The sequence below is a fragment of the Ceratotherium simum genome, unplaced genomic scaffold, assembly GCF_057802395.1.
Source record: "Ceratotherium simum simum isolate JZ-2026a unplaced genomic scaffold, ASM5780239v1 HiC_scaffold_43, whole genome shotgun sequence".
NCBI lineage: Eukaryota > Metazoa > Chordata > Mammalia > Perissodactyla > Rhinocerotidae > Ceratotherium > Ceratotherium simum.
In genome coordinates this window covers 8665136-8686255 of record NW_028261259.1, presented here as the reverse complement: position 1 = coordinate 8686255, position 21120 = coordinate 8665136, and the positions used below count along the sequence as shown (strand labels likewise).

Here is a 21120-nt window from a genome sequence, read left to right as displayed (position 1 = left end):
TCTTATGCTGAACACAAGACATTTTAAATTCTCTACTTGGCTCATAAGGTCTGTAATAGCCCGTAGAATGTGGACACTCTGTTCCCTACCCTGCCTGTTATAAAGGAGTATGTGAGGATTACATAAGATACAGTCAGTTCTCGTTATGCACAGTGTGACATTCTACAAAGTCACTGTGAACACTGAATCAGTGAATATGACCCACTGCTCCTACAGGAAATACAGGATTATGTTCCTGCAATCCTCAGTCACATTTTCTTCAACTGATCAATACATAACCTTTTTCTCTGTGTGTTTCTCTTTAAAGTCACCTTATTTAATATATATTGTTGATATATTAACATTGAACTTAGACTAATAGCACTGTACCTCGTGTCTGAAGGACGCTTGTCGAACACAAATACTTTCTCTGTAAAGGCACGTCACAGCCTCTTGCCCTGAGGAACACCAGGCAGCATTGCAGCACTACACATGGGGGACATATTAAACAGTCGAGTCACCAACACAAGGCACAAAAAGATAACAAATGAGGAACTAAATAGACTGTATGAAGGACACTTGTTTACAGTATGGGCTGAAACAACAGGGCAGAGAGTCACCTTGTACCCCTCAGCTGGGAACGTGCACTTCGAGTGAATCAAATTTTTCACCACTTTGCGTTTATCTGCAAATGGACATGAAAGCCCTGTGAGTGTTGATTTGGGGGCTACCAGTACATTTTAGCTAGTAGGCAAGTATGCAGACACAGAATCCACAGATAATGAGGATCAATTATATTATGAAAACATCTTTTCAAAACCAGAGTATCATTAAGATATAAGAGCAATAATGATAACACAACAGCTAACATGTTAATGCCTACTATGTGCCAGGAGCTCTTCTAAATACTTTACATAAGTTAATGCATTTAAATCTCGCTAAAACCCTATGAGACAGGAGCTCTCAGTAGCCCCATTTTATAGATGAGGAAACTAAGGCTCAGAGAGTAAATACTTTGCACACCTTCTCCAGTTAAAAGCGGGATAACTGGGATTGATGCCCAGACAAACTGGTCCAAAGCCCACAGCCTCAACCATTATGGTAGGAATATGAGGGAATTTTCCACCACTCCCCAAAAAGCCCCTTCTTCTCCAGCCAGTGTGGTCTCCCACATACTTATTCACTCATCAAACTTTTTCCGAGTGTCCCCAAGGTGTCAGGTACTGTGTTTAGATACTAGAGGGACAAATAGAATGTCGACACAAATAATCAATAAAAAATATATAAAACCAACTTGGGGTGAGTTTACTATGAGCTAACCTTTGAGGACCATATAGCCCGGGAGAGTCCTTTCACAAAGAAATGGAGCACTCCAAAGAAGTGGGGTGTACAGCGTGGTTATATACCATCAAAGAGCATGTACCACATGTGATTGCAATGTCTCTTTTACAATAGCTTCAACATTGACCTGTCAGCACCTCCATTGATGGACACAGTGGGTATCAGGTCTGCTGTCTCCATGGGCGTGGCTGTTGTCTCGAGTTGGGTGGTCACAGGATGAGCGCAACATTCAAATCATAGCCTAGGGAGAAATGTTTATCCTTAAGGAAATGCCAATGTGGGGGAAGTTGCATTTACACCTTAAGGGCATTGCTTTTGTCTTTGGGACATGTTAATTGTTTAAAGCGGATATACAATGGATGAACAGAGGCTACAGGCCCCTTTTGGAAAAAAAAATAAAAACCAATGTCAGGCCCAATTAGTTTTACACCAAATGGCTTCCTCATATGCTCCAATGTATCCTGTTGCTGGCCATTTATTTATCAAGAAGAAGGATAGTCTCAGCTTTAAGGAGCTCACTGTCTATGAGACATGAATAAAACAACAGTTATGGAAAAGTAGATAAGTATATGGTCCCAGAGTGGGGACATCAAAATGGATCTCTAGATGGAGACCTCTCAGGAAAAGTCTCCAAGAGAAAGGAACATTTGACATGAGTTTAGATTAAAAAATAGGAATTAAGTTGATTAAAAAACTGGGTAGGAGGACAGAAGAAGCACATATAAAAAGACAGATATAAAGGATGCTAAATCTTTCAGAAAATGGGTGGTATTTTTAAGGCTGGAACAAAGCAAACATGTGGGACAGAGTGGGTGATGAGGGTAAAGATGAGGACAGCAAGGGAAAACCTGCGTGTCCAGCTCAAGAATCTGAATGTTCTCTAGGCTACTCCGAACAGTTATTGAAAGAGTCGAAGCAGATATCAGATTTAAGCAAATTTGGATTCTAGAATGTAACTCTGCAGGCTTGGTGGAGGAAAGATTAGAAGAAATTAGGACTGAAAGTAAAGGGACCTGTTGGGAGACTAGGCAGCGATCCAGATAAGATAGGCCTTGGCTCAGGCGTGGGGTCTGCAGGTGGAGGAGGCCAGGAGATGGGAAGCAGTGCTGAGCTCCTGCAGGAGGAAACTGAGCTGCCTCTCAGTCACGGGAAGACTGTGCCTGTCATGGCCTCCCCACCCCCATGCCCAAATGCCATGTTCCTTTCTACTTTTGTACCTTTCCTCTCTTCCCCCATCTGAAATCCTCACTCTTTCTTCCCTCCACCTGCCCAAAGTGGTCTCTTTGAGGACTTGATCTAGTCCATCTCTCCTAAGAAGCTGTCTTTAATTACAATTTCTCAATAACATTGCCATATTTTTTAGGTTCTGTAATACAACATACACTAAATACCTTGGCAGCATCAAATTACATCTTGCAAACCATATCACGTATGTGGAGGAGCTTGGAACCCTATAATTCGTTGTATTTCCTTCAATACCTACCACAAATACCTTGCTCATATAGGTCAATGGATGTCCAGTAAAGTTGAGTAAAGAAGAAGCACCCTTTATAAACTAAGAACTTTTATAAGCTCAGTTACTCCTTTAGATCAGCTGCTTAAACCATTTGTTTTTCTCCACAGGTCAACAGTGTTGCCCAGCACAAATGAATTTTACACCTTCACAAACTCAATAGAGCAAAGATGGAAATTCATTCCCCCTGCAAGCCTTACTGCCTCAGAGAAGCAAAAACAACGTGTGACATCTAAATCTTTCTTCACATTCTCATCTCAAATTGCAACTGATTTCCAAATGCTAACTGGTTTTCATTGTTAAAACTGACAGAAAAAATTTCCCATTATGGCTTTGTTTCTTTCTTTTTTTTTGTGAGGAAGATCAGCCCTGAGGTAACTTTTAATGCCAATCCTCCTCTTTTTGCTGAGGAAGATTAGCCCTGGGCTAACAACTGTGCCCATCTTCCTCTACTTTATATGGGATGCCGCCACAACATGGCTTGACAAGCGGTGTGTCTGTGCGCACCTGAGATCCGAACCTGTGAACATGAGGCCACCGCACTGGAGTGCATTCACATAACCGCTGCACCACGGGGCTGGCCCCTCTTTTTATTTCTAAAGCTGAAATGTCTAAATCTTTCACTGGGCTTGTTGGAGTTTCCATAAAATGAAAACGTACATTCCAGAAAAATCCTTAACTTTCCAGAATAATCCTTAAAATATTATGGTAAACACCTTTGCAAAATGTCACTGATTTTCAATTTCAGTGCCTCCACAAAGGTATCTCGGCATTATCTCCTCTCCCAACCACGTGTCACTTTGCTCCTCCCCAGGCTCATGGGGTCAAAGTGTTTACTGAGCACTAAGAATGTGCAGAGTCTGAGGGAGACCTCAAGGATGACTAACCCATATTTTCTGACCCCAACAATCTCTTTCCATCTCTCCTTTAACCTCTATTTTTCTCACTCTGGTTTCTACTTTAGTTGTTTACTTGTCTTTTGAATTGTTGTTTTGTGGTTTATAACTACCATGTAAATTCATGTTACTTTTTGCCTTAGAGTTTAGAAAGAACTTACATTAAACAATGTTTTTTCCCAGCTCTTTGATGTGTCTAATAACTTCCAACGTAATTCAAGGGGTTTCTTGTTTTTATGTCTCCATCATTATTCCTTCAGAATTATGTTCACCCCACACTTTTGATCTGACCAATGCTGCTTTACCCTTTGAACTTTTCTATGCCAAGATTCACATGAGGAATCTCTCGAACACCATCAGCTAGGTGACCCCACATTCCTCACATCTGTTTCCTTGATTTGTTCCTAAATAAGCATGTTTCTGAAACTAATAATAAATTGTACCAAGTGGTCATTGCATAAAAAGCACTATCACAGATACCTTAAAGAGAACAAATGGAAAAGAATATTCAATTCCTCAGATAAGTTTACAATCAAATGAGGCATTGAGAGGACCTGGGGGCACTGATCAGAGCAAAATCCTAAGAGAAGAGTTTTCAGTCCATTTCAAATGAGGTTAAAACTGGAATGAGATAGTATTTTAACAGTTATCTGAAATCATAAACATTTTTCTGACCTTTGAGAATTTATTTGCATATAAACTGTACAACATGTGGGGTAAGAGAGTGTTGATATTGTTCAATTTCTTTTTATTTTTCAGCACTTTGTAATAGATGTGGCTATTCACAATTAATAAATATCATAATGTGGAGAGACCCAACTTTCAACTGTCTGATATTACCAATTCTTACACAAAGCTCGAGTTTTAAAGATCAAATTTCAGGTCGTCCCCGTGGCTTAGCGGTTAAGTGCACGCGCTCCGCTGCTGGCAGCCCGGGTTCGGATCCCGGGTGCACACCACTTCTCTGGCCATGCTGGGGCCGCGTCCCACATACAGCAACTGGAAGGATGTGCAGCTATGACATACAACTATCTACTGGGGCTTTGGGGGGAAAAATAAATAAATAAAATCTTTAAAGATCAAATTTCATTTTAGTTACCTTTCATCTAGTCGATTTATATCAGAAAGTTGTTGAGTTTTAGGAAAATACTTCAAAACACAAATTTTATATGTAATTTCAAAAGCAAAAAATGAGTTAAACACTAGATGGTAACCTGTTTTGCTACCATATATTAATCTTTAACATGGGAGCAAACCATTTTAGAGAATATAATTGATATTTGCCTATTTGTATATTGTAGAATGTTAAAGGATTTACAGTCTTAATAATAATTTCAAATACCAGAGAATAAAATTCAGAAGTTTAAGTTTTATGAAATGTTTATTTATTTATTTTTTTTTAAAGATTTTATTTATTTATTTTTCCCCAAAAGCACCAGTAGATAGTTGTCTGTCATAGGTGCACATCCTTCTAGTTTCTGTACGTAGGATGCAGCCTCAGCATGGCCGGAGAAGTGGTGCGTCGGTGTGATCCCAGGATCTGAACCCGGGCAGCCAGCAGCAGAGCACACGCACTTAACCGCTAAGCCATGGGGCCGGCCTGAAATGGTTTTTTAGACAGAGCAGATTTCACAGCATATTACTTGAAAATAAAACAATCAGTTAGTGAGGTTTAAGAATTGTGCTTTTCTTTTAAACTTGCTCATTCCATGGGAGCATCAATAAAAGCCCTTCGGGAGCGGCTGACTCTCTTGCCTTCCGCCTGAACACCAGCTGTATTTTCTTCAAGCATCAGACTCTCGGGCAACACCATAGCCCTCAACTCCGTTTAGTTGAGAAAAGGCTTTATGAGTCTTGTGTTTTTTCTAGGGGTATGGAGCTCCCAGACTTATTAACTACAGGGAGAGAGTAAGAGTCAGAACGCATTCAATAAACTCCAGTGTGCTCTGGTGAGAGGACAGGTGTCTGAACTCACAGCTGAAGAAGAATTTAGAGGATGCTTTCTGACTCTGCTTCGTGCCTCTGACTAAGCAGTCCTGGACATCCCCGTTACAGCCACGGAATAATACAGGCAGCCTTGATGGAGCAGAAGTCCTCCTATGTCCATCATTTGTGTAGAGCGAACTGGCTTAAGACCTCTCATTTCCTGCTGCAGTGGTAATTTACAGAGATACAGAACTGTCATTTAGTGAATAAGAAGAAAACAGCAAGGTGTTTGACATGAAAAGTGACATTCTGAGTTTTTTCAAAAAGAACAGTCAAGCACTAAAGTTGGTAAAGTTGACACGATGTGGTACACGAAAGTTATAGTAAACATTAATAATGTGTAGGTGAACTAATCAGTTGCTCTCTGTGCCTCTAAAACATGTCTTGACATCTGACTCATAAAAAGTACAGTTTAAATATAATAGAATATCTTTGGAAATAACTTCTCATCTCATCTCTTCCAATGCTGTTTGCAGGAGCCGGTATTAAATAGCCAGATGGTGAGTACCCATGTTGAAGCACCATTTTTATCACAGTGGAGAGAATATGAGGCATAATCCCAGTGGACTGATGTTCAGCACTTCCCTCTTACCCTTGATCAATTTTGTAAAGATGGTTTTCTTTATCAAATATGAATTATAACAGTTACCTTAAAAGATTATTGTAAGAATTGCATAAGGTAATACAGTAAAAGAACCGGTGCACAGTAGATTGATAGTTAATTCTCCTTCCCTGTCTCTCTTCTAAGAAACATACAGAAATAATCTAAGAAGAGAAACCGTGTATAAAGTAAACTTATGACAAAAAGACAATGGCTCCTGAAGTAAGGGACATCATTGTTGAGTGCTTAACCTCAACTGCCTCCAAATACTGTTAACTCTCAATTAATTTTATGTGTTTTCTGTCTTCCAGTCACTTCACTGGCTACAAGGAAAGGAGAAGGTGTGAAATTTAAATTGATTTCACCCTTGAATGATCTAGCTGTAACATCAGGTTTTTTAAATCACCTAGTTTTTCAGGTTTCCTGTTCATTACTGTATATTTTACCATGGTTCACTGCCCGAGAAAATTAGAAAATTATTATAATCTTACACACATGAGTATATATCTTGACTATTACAGCTCGACTCTTAATATATAGAGCAATGTTGTACATGTTTTGTCCTTGTGGATAGTACAGAATACTTTTGTCCAGGTTTTCTTTGGCATTATCATTTATAATGAAGAACTCAGTAATATATGCCCTGGAGATAAGGGTTTAGAAAAATCTAACATACTATCCTAGTCATGCCTCAAAAAAAAATAAAAATAATAAAAAGCTATAAAAATAATGAGAGGATATTTTGAAGGCACTATTTTTCTTAATTATTTCCAACTTTATTTCCCTTTACCTCTTTTTAATCTTTCTCTGGCTTATTTGCTATTGGCTAATCATCTCACAGTAATTAAACCACCCTCAGCTGAGTCCCTCATGCCTCTTCAATTGCCCCAGCCTGATGTAGGTCTCAGCTCTGACAAAAAGAAGCTGGAAAACCAGTTTTGTGGCACTATTCTTAAGAATATCTTTACCATGACAATAATAGCTATATTTTTGAAAGGCACCAGTGGATTACAAAATGAAGTACTCGACCAATGTTGTATACTCATTTTCCCTCCAGCGGGAGCACAACTTTCATGTGTAATGCAGGGCTGCTGCTTTATTGTTTTTTCCTTTCAACACATTTTATTACTTGTAAAACATAATAGGGTTAATAGTGATATATGAGTAACAATATAAACTTACAGACAGCAAAAAGATACTATTTTAGAGTCATAATTTTATATACTGTAACAAACAGTAATACTTTCATAGTGTAATATATTGATCATAAATTTTTTCCTGGCTCATTTTTATGCTAATTCATTTATTAGATTACCAAATATATACTTTTATGATCTTTATTTTCAATCAATATAATTGAAGGGACATCAGTTGTTCTTGGTACGTGAAAGGTTACAAAAAATTTTTGATAATTTATAAGTTTGAGAAGGATCTTTTTACATTTTATAAGAGAAGTCATTTAATATTTGGGAAAGTTCTCAAAAATCATCAAATTCTTTAATTTTACAGAAAGGAATACTACGTTTCAGAGAGCCAAAGTACGTTGTCACACACTAACCAGAAAGAGACCTGGGCCTAGAACTCAGGTCTGAGTCACCTGACTTCTACTGGACCACACTCAAGGGAGCACACCCTCTTCTTACTTGTAATTTCTAATACTAAGGTATTTTCAAAAGCACAGTTGGGAGAAAGTGTAAATAAATAAAACAGATGATTTTACATAAAAAAGTAGCAATTGCTACCCACAATTTCTATACCATATGAGTGTTTCCTTTCTTGAAGGTTTCTTTTTTTTAATAGTAAGCCCATTTTGGTAACAAGAAAAAAGACATGAAATTTGGCTTCTTTAGTAACAAAAAAAAAAAAGGTTCTGTTGAAATTAAAAAGACACTAATGTTTAATCTACTACAACAACTTAAGAATATTATTTGATTTTGGAAAAGCTCTGAGAGATTTTTTTTAAAACTCATATCCATGTGACTATTAGTCCAGCCAGGCACATCTCCACATAACATCTACTAGAGTGTCCAGTTTTCTGCTGGATCCAGCTATTGTCAGGCCCAATGCTCTGGCTGGGTACAGAATGATGCAGCTTCTGAAAAGCATGTGCTCAGTTCCACTTCAAGGCTGATTTTCTCTGCAAAGTCTAAGTGGAAGAAAACATGCCCGTCCACATGACTGGATTCCCCTGCAGGCTTAGAGAAACAAGGTTGCCTAGTCAGATGGGCAGACAGGAAGATAAAGGAGAGTCTGTCACAATTTTATGATAAATAAGAGAGAAAAGGATTTGACATCCTAACAAGATTTTCTTACCTGTTGAACAGCATTTGAACATATTTTTCAGAGTTTCCATAATAGCAGATTGAGATTCTAGGTTGGAAAAGAAGAAGATAGGCAATATATTAAAAAATAAATTTTCTCATTTCCTCAATCGGAAAACAAAACTAAATAAAATATATCTTTAACCATAAGTACCAAAACCATCTAGTTTATCTTTCAGTTATAATTCTGTGTTATGAGAACATGAATACTTTTCAATATATTTAATATGTACAATGACTGACACTCATGCCTTTAATTACTTTTGAATTAGACTAGCCCTATGCCCTTATTGACGGACATCAATCATAATTACTTTTCTCAATTCCTATTTTCTATTTTGTGTCAGAGAGTACCTGCTGAGACATTCACATTTTATATTATTCACTTAGCGTAAGTCTGTAAAGTTATGGACGACAACTCAGCCATTTTGAAGGATGGGGTCTCAAATGCTATATCTCACTATTGACAAATCACCTTCTGGTTTGAATGAGAGACAATGAGCACTGTCACAAGAGACACTCGGATAAAAGGGATCTTGCTCCTTTTGTCTGTCCTTTGGGTGTCTGTGAGAGTGCAAACTCTTCATACTGGAAAACCTTAGTGAGGAACAGGTCCAGGAATCTTTTTAAAGCTAGGGGACACTTTCTTCTACGTGAAGCTTGCATCGAAGTTTATAAGCATAAGAAAATAAACAAAGATCCTTCAGGGCCAGCTGCGTGGGGGAAGCGGTTAAGTGTGCGCGCTCTGCTGCAGCGGCCCAGGGTTTGCCGGTTCGGATCCTGGGCGTGCACCGATGCACAACTTGTCAGGCCATTGTGTGATGACATCCCATATAAAGTGGAGGAAGATGTGCATGGATGTTAGCCCAGGGCCAGTCTTTCTCAGCAAAAAGAGGAGGAGTGGCAGATGTTAGCTCAGGACCGATCTTCCTCACAAAAACAAACAAACAAACAAAAACCAAGAGCCTTCAGGAATATCCAGTGCTCCATGGATCGGAGTCTGAAAACCACTCATCTTTTCCGTCCTCTGCATTTTACAGATGAAACATAACACAAACAGTTGGTGACAACCTGAAGACTAGAGTTCGTCTCCTGACTGTCACATCACTCCCACCCCCAACTGCTGTGCAGACCAGACGCCTGACAAGATACAGCACTCACTCCTGGGGATAATTTAGACATTCCCAATTTAGCAGCATTTTAGTTGATGTGCTTGACAAGACTATAGAAAAACAAAAGGTATTTACTACTTAAATTGTATAACGTATAGTTAAATGACATTGAAAGATTTCACTTCACTTACAGCACAATTTTGATGGGCCCAGGGGCCTTCTTTCATCTGCTCACACTCCCTGGCATCTCAAACCTTCTCTGCCTTTCCCCTCTTGCTCACTGTGTTCCAGCCACACTGGCTTCTTGCTGCCCAACAACATCCGAATCACAGTTCCTCCTCAGCATCTCTGCAGCCCTGGGATATCTGCATGTCCTCCTGCTCTGTCCCTTCCCTATGGGCCTTTCTCCAGCCTCCCTGTTCTCTCTAATTAAAGTAGCAACCCATTCACTCTCTAGTTCTCCCCATTGCCTGCCACTTACCTTCTTCTTGACACAGATCATGACACGATAGACTAAGTAATTCACTTGTCTGCCTACTTATTCATTATCTCACTTAGCCAACAAAAACAAGTTCTGTGAAGACAGAGATTTTGTAGAAACATTTTTCCTTAGTGTATCCCAAGCCTGGCATACAGTAGGTGTTTAAATATTTGTTGAGTAATTGTAAGAGAAGTAAGTGCCACCATGAAGAGTGGACATCCTGGGAAGGGAAAGAGGGAGGAAAGATTTTATATCAGGCAACATGGGTACCACTGTGACTTTACTGCTTCCTGCACCTCAGCTTGCCGACGTAAATAATCCATAATCAATCTATAAATCAAAATTGGGGGGAGTTTATTATGAGCCAACTTTTGAGGACCATGGCCTGTGGCCTTCCTTCCCTAAGGAAGGAAGGGCACCAAAGAAGTGGGGTGTACAGAGCGGTTATATACCATCAAAGAGCATTTATCGGAATTGATTGCAATGTCCCTTTTACAATAGCCACGAAATCAGCCCTGCCAGATTGCCCTGCCAGAACAGCTATTGATGGACACAGCGGGGAGCAGATCTGCTGTCTCGATGGCCATGGCTGGTGTCACGTCTGTTGTCTGGAGCTGGGTGGTCACAGGATGACTGTAGCAATCAAATTCAAGCCTAGGGAGAAATGCTTATCCTTAAGGAGATGTCAATGAGGGGGAAGTTACATTCTTATCTTAAGAGCATTTACTCTTCTCTTTGGGACATGACAATGCTTATACACAGTGCAGGCGACAGATCCTTTTGGAAAAACAAATTCAGGCTGAATTAGCTTTACCCCAAATGGCTTCCTCATGTGTTCCAATATATCCTATTGCTTGCCATTTATTTATCAAGCTCAGTATGTCTTTCAAACAGAAATCATCGAGAATAGCATGAAGTAGTCACTTACCAACAGATGTCACTGTGGCAACAGAATATGAACAAGTGACCTTCAAATATAACCATTCCCCCAAATACTGTATTTCAGTGACATAATCAAAAAGGGATTCTTCTCTCTTATACTGACAAATCTCCATTCTGAACTTAGCATTAGAGGTAGTCAATTTTGAATAAAGACCTTTAACATCAAAGCCAGCCAATAGTTCTTGTTAAAGCAAATCCAAACTCAGGAACACTTTTGTTTTCAGTCACCTCCAATCCTCTCAAACTCAAGATAAGTTCCTGGTTTTTTGCAGATGGAGAAAAGCTTCTCTTCCTCTTTTTCTATTCAGATAGTGCAGGGAAGAGCCCAAGGTGTCTCCTGGTGGAACACTAACAGTTCTTCACATTAGAAATGCATGCAAGGTTTCCTAGCTTCTTTTCTATAGGCCCAGGTCTGATGAGATGGCCCAAGGAGCAAACATCTGGGCTCCAGCAGTAAATAAGACTGTGTGCAGTTTACCACAACAATGAACTACAAAGATGTATCAGGAAATATTTTGAACACCTACCCTTAAGCTTTCAGTTTCCCTCTGTCTAATTCCATGGCTACCTGAACTGAATTCATTCTTCATCCCCATCCCATTTGTGATAGTTTTTATTTCCTTGAATCAGCATGTTATAACATCTAAGAGAAATTTATCAAAATACTCTCTTCAAAATAGCTAGCTGAGGGCCGGCCCCGTGGCTTAGCTGTTAAGTACGCACGCTCCGCTGCTGTTGGCCCAGGTTCTGATCCCGGGGGTACACCGATGCACTGATTCACTGGTCATGCTGGGGCCGCGTCCCACATGCAGCAACTGGAAGCATGTGCAGCTGTGACATACAACTATCTACTGGGGCTTTGGCGGGAAAAATGAAAAATAGATAAAATCTTTAAAAAATATAGCTAGCTGAAGTATAGGAGTTGTAGAGTGTCAAGATTTTAAGATGAAAGTGATGTACAGAGTAACTGTACTACAAAATAAAAAGAAAATGAATGAGAACAATAAGAGACAGAAAAAAATGATAAGGAGAAGGAATATAATAGAGAGTAAAAGTAAGAAAAAGAGAAAAAAGAAGAAAGAAGGTGTAAGCAAAGAGAGAGGGTTAGGAGAAGCATGAGAAATGGCAGAAAGGGGCACGAGCAGAAGGAAGACACCAGGCTCAGAGCGAATGACAAGTCAACTGGCTTCTGAGCAGGGCTCAGGTCTAGAGTCACTGGGCTGCATCTGAGAACTCCACTCAGTTCTAACATCCTGAGAAAGACCATGCCTCATCCAAACTCGAACGGCACTGGTTACCAGCGCTCTCCTCTCACAGGACCTGCTGGAGCTTTGAGAACTGCTTCTCTCAGCTCTGTGACTGACAGAGTCCCCATTAAATATTCATCAACTGAGATGGTTGTTTTGAAAGAGTAACCCAAAGACAGCTCTATCAAGGGTACATTTAAACCTGCCAAATCCATCACTCATCCTTCCAAAGATTTAAGAAACTAAACTGTTAAAAAAAAAAAACTACTGTTAAGCAAAGTAGCAGAAAACTTTTCTGGTAAACTTTAAATGTTCCATTTTTTGAAGTTACCTCACAAAATTCTGAGCATAGTCTAAAATTCTGGGCTCCATACAGTTCCAAATATGTTTCAGAAATGATCTCTTTTTCATCACAAAGTAAGCCTATGCCTTATGAAGCAAAATAAACTTGGATGAGTTTTATCTTGTAGAGAGAGGGCAGCAAGAAAAAGAGTAGGATGTGCCTCTCTGCTATGAAGGATAATTAATAAAATCACACCAAAATATACAAAATATGCCTCTAAAACTGAATGAAGCAGACTCTAAAGAGTTTTACATTTTAAGTAAAAATGCACTTATATAAAATTATACATCAGTTTGTCTAAAATATAATCAATTTTATAGAAGAAGAATTCATTAACTTTCATTTAAATAGCATGACATGATTAGCTGCATAATAAATGGTAGATATTTTAATTCGGGTATACCATGTCCTTCCACTAGTGAGGGTGGGCTTAAACCTGTAATTTTCCTAAAAGGCACCAACCGTATGTTCCGCTTATTTGATTATTTAATAGTATGGATCTGCTCCTCATTGCCAATGAAGAATGTCTACACACACGCTTTAGCTTGCATAAGTAAGGGGAAATGCAGGATGAGTTTATAAAAAGAAAAATTGAAAATGAGCATTGTCTTTAGGAGACGTGGTCAATCTGTTCAAGAACATTTTCTCCCTTGGTCAAGTGAGAAGCTGAAAGAGAGAATGCTATCAGACTCTTCCTTGGCCCCTAATAGGATTCTGCATTACCTCAATTAAACGTGTGCTAAAGTGTTTGTAATAAACTTGGAAATGAGTTGATGATACTGTATTCGCATTACATCACACAGACTCTCTTTCATTAGGCACGATTCAAAACATTTTTTTGGACATTAGATGCCATACAATTTTTTCTTCTCTGACAGACTGTAGCTTTTAATCTCATGGAGATGAAATTATAGAGAATTGTTCCCCTTTCCCTTTCTACTTTAAACCTAAGTGATAAATTTCCAACTACCTTTAAAAACTACAGGTCCTTCTGAAACACATTTTAGTGTGCTGGTTTACTTTAGCTTCATTTCTTTTTTCTATCCTAAAGTCCTTTCAGTGTGATCTATGTTCCTTTGTATTCCTTTTATATACCTAGATATTTAAAATATGCTCTAACCTATATTGGAGGAATGTTGGGTTACAAGTCTTTCAGCCAGCATGTAAACTCAATTTTTAGGGTTTCTACACAAAAAGTTCCTGCCATGTTTCTACCAGCTCTCCTTCCATATGTTTTCCTCCAGGATTTCCTGGAACAAAGTTGCCTTTCTAAAAACCAGTCCTCTGTTCACCCTCTTGGCCTGTCACATTTTCATAGAAAAATAAAGGACTGGATTTTCCAAAGATGCAACAAAAATGATCAAGTGCTGATTCACACCTAGATATCCTGCTCCTGTTCTCCATGAATTTTAAAACTATAGTTAATTATCTCTTTCTTTTTCTCTCAATCTATTGAGTAACCTTGGCACTGAGCCCCTAAATTAGTTCACAGCCTGTTTCAGCAGACACAAAACTCTCTCTCAAATGCTTGCATTCATGTGCTGAGTAGGTATTGTATGTACTTAGATCTTATTCAACAAGAGATCTTCATTGATTCACTTAAATACTTAAGTATATATCATGTGCCCAAAGGTCTTGAAATGTTGGCGGTCTGCAAGGAAGACAGATATGTATAAACAGATAAATTAAGTTATGGAAATAATTTGATAGAAAGAGATATGAATAAAATGCCATGGGACTCCAGGAAAAAGAACCACCATGGGTTGACCTACAACTAAGATATATAACAATGTACTGGGACTTTGAGGGAAAAAAAAAAACACCATTGGTGGTGGATAGGGTTTATACCATATAACTAAAGGAAAATGAAAAGACAGAAGATAAAGAGAAAACAAGATAAACGGAAAGGTTTTCTTCTTCTTAATGTTTCTGCCACCAACTTTTGGAGTACACTGCTTGCTGATGTCCTTTCTAGCCAGTCTTATCCTTCAGCCGGCTTCTAGAGACTTCAAAAATTCAATTGTAACAAGCTGGGGTTCTCTGCACAGACAATGCCAAGTATGTAGGGAGCCAGGATGTGAGCAAATGATTCACAGGAATCTGCAGCCATTCTGCAGCTCAATGGTGGGGAGGGACACCAAGGCATCACCTTGGCCATTCTTTCCAAGTTCACATAAAGGAGGGTCGGTTCCTTCCTCAATATATGAAGATGGAGATAAACCTCTTTCACAGAATGGATTATGGAAAAATTAATGTGAGAGCCATGAAAAAGACAGAGGAGATAACACCATGAATCTGAAGTAACTGGACATCTGAATTAGTAATCAATATAAAGAAGAGCTGAAGACAAGAAAAAGGGCTAAAAACAAGTTCATAATTTTCTACGAAGGAAATGCAAGTCTTTCTTCTTCAAAAGAAAAATGTCATTGAACCTTTTCCATTAAAATAAAATTGAAAGGGGCCACATGTTGCAAATAATGGTTTTAACCATGATGTCATTACACAATAATGTGTAGCAATCAGTTGTTAAGTGCACTGCAAATTGTTCATTCCTTAACAATTATGTTATCAAAGTTTGCAATTGATATATATATTTTAGTAAATAGTAGACTGTGTGCAAATTTGTCACCATATTATTGACAATGTTACTCTTACAACTGAAAGCATGACTAGGAGCGAGAGGGTGGTGTGACCCCAGATTGCTAGAGTCACAGCAAGAAAAGTTAAGAAAGTGCCATCAAGTCATTTGGACAAAAGAATGCTATATGGCTGTTGGGTTTATAACAGATAAATTGGAGAAAAACAAGTCACCACAGTAAATTATTGTCTACTTACCTCAGTTACCCTCTCCAAGAACACATATTTTAAAATGAGATGTTATTATATTTAAAATTACCGGTTCTGGCATTTTAGAAACTATATCAAATAATGATTTAAAAACTAGGTTACAAGCATCCTGGTATCAATTCCAACTACCATCTTTTACCAAACTAAAACTCTAATTATCACTAATTCATTTGCAATCTAGTCCCCTTCCAATATACAAAATCAACAACTTCAAATGTTTCATAACTTTTTTTAACTTTCCCTAAAATTTTAGAAGATAATATAAATATATCTCTTGGAAAAGTTGAGAAAGATAGAGACACAAGGAAAAGTAAAGATGAAAATATTACCTTAATAAATGATGTAAAACACAAGATATGAACAACTGTTAAAAGAATTCTCTGTGAAATTGATAATTCTACTATCCGTACACCTCTTTATTACCTATCAGTAATTTGATACTTAAACGAATAGAATAGTGTATGTAATGGGATCAATTCTTTCAGTTGTGTGCTTTTCCTTTTAAAACTACATCTGCTTTTATGTGCTGGCTTTATTTTCAGGTGGTATCACATTAGAACACCCTCATCTCTGAAGATTTTTGCAATAAGGAACTCTACCTTGGCCCTTGATCAACTGTACTCTGTGTTATGATAAAATCAGAGCCCTACATGGAACAATGTTTCCTAAATCCTATCTCTCATGCGTTGTTCATGTCAGGGAGTATATTCCACCAAGTAAACACTAAACAGTGTTTCAAAAGCATGGGATATTAAATGGAGGACATGCAGGGTTGGGTGTGGGACCCCATTCAGTGCCTCAGTGCCAAGAAGAAAGAGTTCCAGAGACTGGGATAAAAATAAGAGGTTATGAGCGGGAGGATTCCTCTGCAGGCCATTAAGCAGGAGCCTGGAATAAAACTGTTGACACCATGGACCATGGTTGGTTTTACAGGGAACTCACGAGGAAGTGAAGGACATGAAATAATGATAATTATAATAACAGCAGCAAACACTTCTACTGAGCCAGGCACTACACTCTGAATGTTAATTCTCTGCTTGAAGATACATTAACACACATAATCCTCAAAATATCCCGACGTAGTAGATGTTGGTCTTTTCACAATTATATAGATGAAGAGACTGGGTACAGTGGCTAGAAAACTCATCCAGGTTACACAGCTCATGAATGGCAGAGCCCAAGCTCAATGCTGTGATGCTATGCTCTTTTACTACAACTCCAAGTTAAGTCTCTAATGACTATTTCCACTGGCAACTGCCAAGACCTTAGTAGTCCCTCCATGGAGGTAAGCATGGGCATGGCAGGGACACAGCTGAGGGAGGCTAAAAGACCCGAGGTGTGGCACAGCAGTTGCCAAGTGGCTCCTTTCACAGAAGGGGGCAAGAACACACCCAAAATTTGGCAGCAGGCACCAAGGCTCTTTCCACCGGACATGATCCCCCAATGAAAGTGGCCCGGCGCAGGTGGATGAGCCAAGAGGCAAGCCTCCTTTGGAAGGAACACGCGATCTGCGCCAGCCTTCATGTCGCCCTGGGTGTGGCACATGCGGCCTCAGGCAGAGGGCCTCATGCCACACTCCGACGCGGATTTCTCCCCAGAGATATGGCCAGGGACTAGGAAGGCCAGACCTTCCCGACTCCAGAGAGGAGGCTGGGACCTGTTGCGGGAAGGGATTGCCCAGTAGGGCCAGTAGGGCCCTGGATCCCTAGCCCTGAAGTGCCATACGTCTGTCTCAGCACTTCTTACTTCAACAGCGTTTCCTACACCTGGCCTGGCTACACTGGCAAAGTGCAGGCATGGGATGAAGCCATAGCTTTGTCTTTCCAGAGACAGGAAATGAGCCACGGGACAAAGCAGCTGGCCAGGCAGAGCCTTGAGCTTGAAGCCCGGTACGCCTGTGGCCATAAGGGCCAGAGCAATGCTTTCAAGGAAGGGAATCGGCCTTCAAGCTGAGTGGGAGTGGGGGAGGGGAGGGAGACAGCAGCTGAAGCCAAGTCCAGAAGGACGGCAAAGGAACAGCTGCAGCTGGGTGGCGCCAGCTGGTCAGAGCCCGGCGGGTGGGTGGGCCCTTCATTGAGGACCCCCGAGGCCAGCACTAGGCCCTGCCAATCACGCACGCACCCTTGGCCTGTACGGGGGTGTGGGGGGTTGAACCCAAGCCCGCAGGGCTCCTGGAGCGGTCAGAGAAAGAAGGGCCCATGGGAGAGGTAGGCGAGGTGGGCAGGGCGCAGCACCTTACTCTCCTCAGGTCCCCGAGGCAGGGAGAGAGAGAGAGAGACAGAGAGAGAGAGACGGAGAGAGAGAAAGAGACCCCTGAGCTCTGAGTCGCTGCCTCCACCACTGTCTGGTCCCAACTCACACGCCATCCGACTTCCACCCACCACCCCCACACCCGCCCCCGGGCCAGCCACCCCACAGACAGGCCTGTTCCTTGTCACCTCCATGCTGGCCCTTCCAGACCTGACCCCAGTGCAGGGGAAATGGTTCAGACAAGCCTTTACATGTCCGTCTACATGACAATGGCATTCTTCCCCTCTCTCATCCCCCAGGCCCACCCAAGACATACACCTTTGTCATTAGTTCAGGAGAGGATGCAAGATGAGAATCTCTACCCTGTGTGGAGAAACTCAGTTTACCAGGTTTCTCCCATGGACACATGTTCTTCAGCTGGGTCTGATTTTCTCCAGCCAACCTGTTTTGTTAAGGATTTGGCCAGCCATCAGAACCTGAAGGGAAAGGGCGGAGAGGGATTCTCTCTCTGCCCCCGACAGCCCCGAGCTGGGTCGGTGCCTCAGACCTGGCCAGGGGCAGCCCATGCCCCGGCGCCCTCTCACCGGTCATCCAAGGGCAGGCTCAGTGCCAGCCCCACCTCACACGCCACTACCACGACCATCGTCCTCCCTCGGGAGGCCTGGGCAGGACAGGGACCCAGGTGTGGAAGGCCTCCAGATCTCAGGCCTGGCACACCGCTTGGCAGGCTGCTTCCTCCTCTGACGGGGGCCCAGCACACGCCCCAGGAGACTTGGCAGCTGTACCCAGGGCTATGTCCTCCAGAACTCGTCCCCTTGGAAGGGGCCTGGCCCAGGTGCCAGGTTTGGCTGGTTGGCCAGCCTCCTTTGGAGGAAGCAGCGAAGCCAAGCCAGGCTTGCAGTGGCCCTGCGCGTGACACCTGCGACCTCAGGCAGAAGGCCTCACGCGTGCCCTCCCTGGCAGATTTCTCCCCGGAGCCGTGGCCTGGGCACTAGGAAAGCCAGGCCTTCCCAACTCCACAGAGGAAGCTGGGACCTGTCGCCGGAAGGGCTTGCCCACTTGGCCCTGACTCCCTAGCCCTGTGGTGCCATCTGCCTGTCTCTGCCTTTCTGACTCCAGAGAGCCTATCCTACACCTGACCTGGCTGCAGACGCAAAGTGCAGACGTGGGGTGAGGCCATGTTTTTTTCTTTCCAGGAAGAAAGGAGCCCCTGGATGAAGCAGCTGGCCCAGGCAGATCCTTGAGCTTGAAGCCCAGTACGCCTGTGGCCATCAGGGCCAGAGCAATGCTTCCAAGGAAGGGAAGCGGCCTTCAAGCTGTGTGGGAGTGGGGGAGGGGAGGGAGACAACAGCTGAAGCCAAGTCCAGAAGGGCAGCGATGGAACAGCTGCAGTGGGGAGGCGCCAGAGGTCTGCCCCCGCCAGTCAGAGCCTGGCGGGAGGGTGGGACATTCACTGAGGACCCCTGAAGCCAGCCCTAGGCCCTGGCGGTCACGCATGCACCCTTGGCCTGTGCGGGGGTGTGGGGGTTGAACACAAGCCTGCAGGACTCCCGGAGCGGTCAGAGAAAGAAGGGCCCATGGAGGAGGTGGGCAGGGTGCGCCACCTTCCTCTCCTCAGTTCCCCGAGGGAGAGAAAGAGAGAGAGAGAAACAGAGAGAGAGAGAGAGGGGGAGAGAGAGAGATCCATGACCTCTGAGTCGCTGCCTCCACCGAAGGCTAGTGCCAACTCACACGCCATCCCACTTTCACCCACTGCCCCCACGCCCGCCCTGGGGCCAGCCCCACCACAGAGAGGAAAGTTCCTGGTCACCTCCCTGCCGGCCCTTCCAGACCCGAATCCAGTGCAGGGGAAACAGGTCGGACAAACCTTTACATGTCTCTCTGAATGAAAATCGTCTTCATCCCTTCTCCCATCCCACAGGCCCACCCACGACATCCACCTTTGTCATTAGCACAGGAGAGGATGCAAGATGAAACTCCCTGCCATTGTGGCGAGAGAACTCAGTTTCCCGAGTTTCTCCCATGGACTCATGTTCTTCAGCTGGGTCTGATTTTCTCCAGCCAACCTGTCTTGTTAAGGATTTGGCCAGCCCTAAGAACCTGCAGGGAACAGTCAGAGGGAGATTCTCTCTCCCACTTTCCTCCCCTTCTCTCTCCCCCTCTAGGTTTGCAGGAGGTGATTCCCCTCTCCTCCTCCCTTGCTGAGATATTTTCTCTCAGAACAGAGAGTTTTCTTCTCTTCTTCCTTTCTCTCTCCTCTCTCTCCAGGGCTCCATGTTACTCCTTCATTTATTTATTTATTTATTTTTAATTTTTGTTTATAGCAGTAACATTTGTTTGTAACACTGTATAAATTTTAGGTGTATAGAGGAGAGGCGGAGTCAAGATGGTGGCATAGGCAGACTCTGAACTCACCTCCTCCCGTGGACACAGCCAATTTACAACTACTCGTGGAAAAATTCCCCCGAGACAGAACTGAAAACTGGATAAGAGGAACTCCTGCAACAACGGACAATCCTAACTGAGGTGGAAGAGACAGAGACTCCCTTCCGGAGAAGAAAAACACCGCCTACACAAGCCCCCAGCTTCACGGCCGCCTGGAGCAGCTCACAGATACGCACCCTCCCTGGAGGTGCGGGGTCCTGAGCCGGGGGCGCCCCCACTGTGGGCATATTGTGGACCCAGCACAATCGACACCAGCGGCATAATATCTGACTTTGCCTGCTACTAAAGCATTGGGGAGCACCCCCAGAAAACCCGGTTGACAAAGAAACTAAAACTGGCTCTTAAAGGGCCTGCGTGCAAACTCACCCGTCTCAGAGAGCATCCTAACATCACCAGAAAGAAAGGTGCACAGTGCTTTGGTGACAAGAGACTCACCTAATAGGCCCTGAGTGCATCTCGGTGAGGGGTGAGACCTCTCCAGGGACTCGGACATTGGCGGCGGCCATTGTTGTGGCCTGGTGCGAGCGTGCTGACACAGACGCCATTGGAGTTCTCCCTGAGGCCTGCTAGCCCATGGTCTGCTCCACCCGCTAGAGCACCACTGATTTAATCCAGCTCAGCCAGGGCAGGCAGCCCACCCTAGAGACTGGCCCCACCCAACAACAAGCCCTCAGGCAACGTATGGGCCTGCATAGATTGGTGACTGGATTCTCTGCAGCCTGGCAACTGAGCCGACTTGAGTGGGGCAGGGTGTGCACAAGGAGCGGGTGGAGAGTGTGGGGTGGTGGCGGAGTGTGTGGGGCTCCCGCCGTGGAG

At 42.6% G+C, this 21120-nt stretch overlaps 1 long non-coding RNA gene across 2 annotated transcripts; it reads right to left on the bottom strand.

Moving 5' to 3' along the window:
* Positions 1 to 395: 395 nt before the first annotated feature.
* LOC147911553 (uncharacterized) lies at positions 396 to 20849 on the bottom strand. 2 transcript variants are annotated; one of them, XR_015551248.1, is made up of 4 exons: positions 20740 to 20849; positions 8630 to 8686; positions 1448 to 1561; positions 396 to 465 (listed from the first exon to the last, which is right to left on the bottom strand). It is a non-coding gene; the product is annotated as an uncharacterized LOC147911553 (long non-coding RNA). The 2 variants fall into 2 exon arrangements; XR_015551247.1 differs by having other exon boundaries at positions 1458 to 1561; positions 20740 to 20844.
* Between the last annotated feature and the right edge of the window lie 271 nt (positions 20850 to 21120).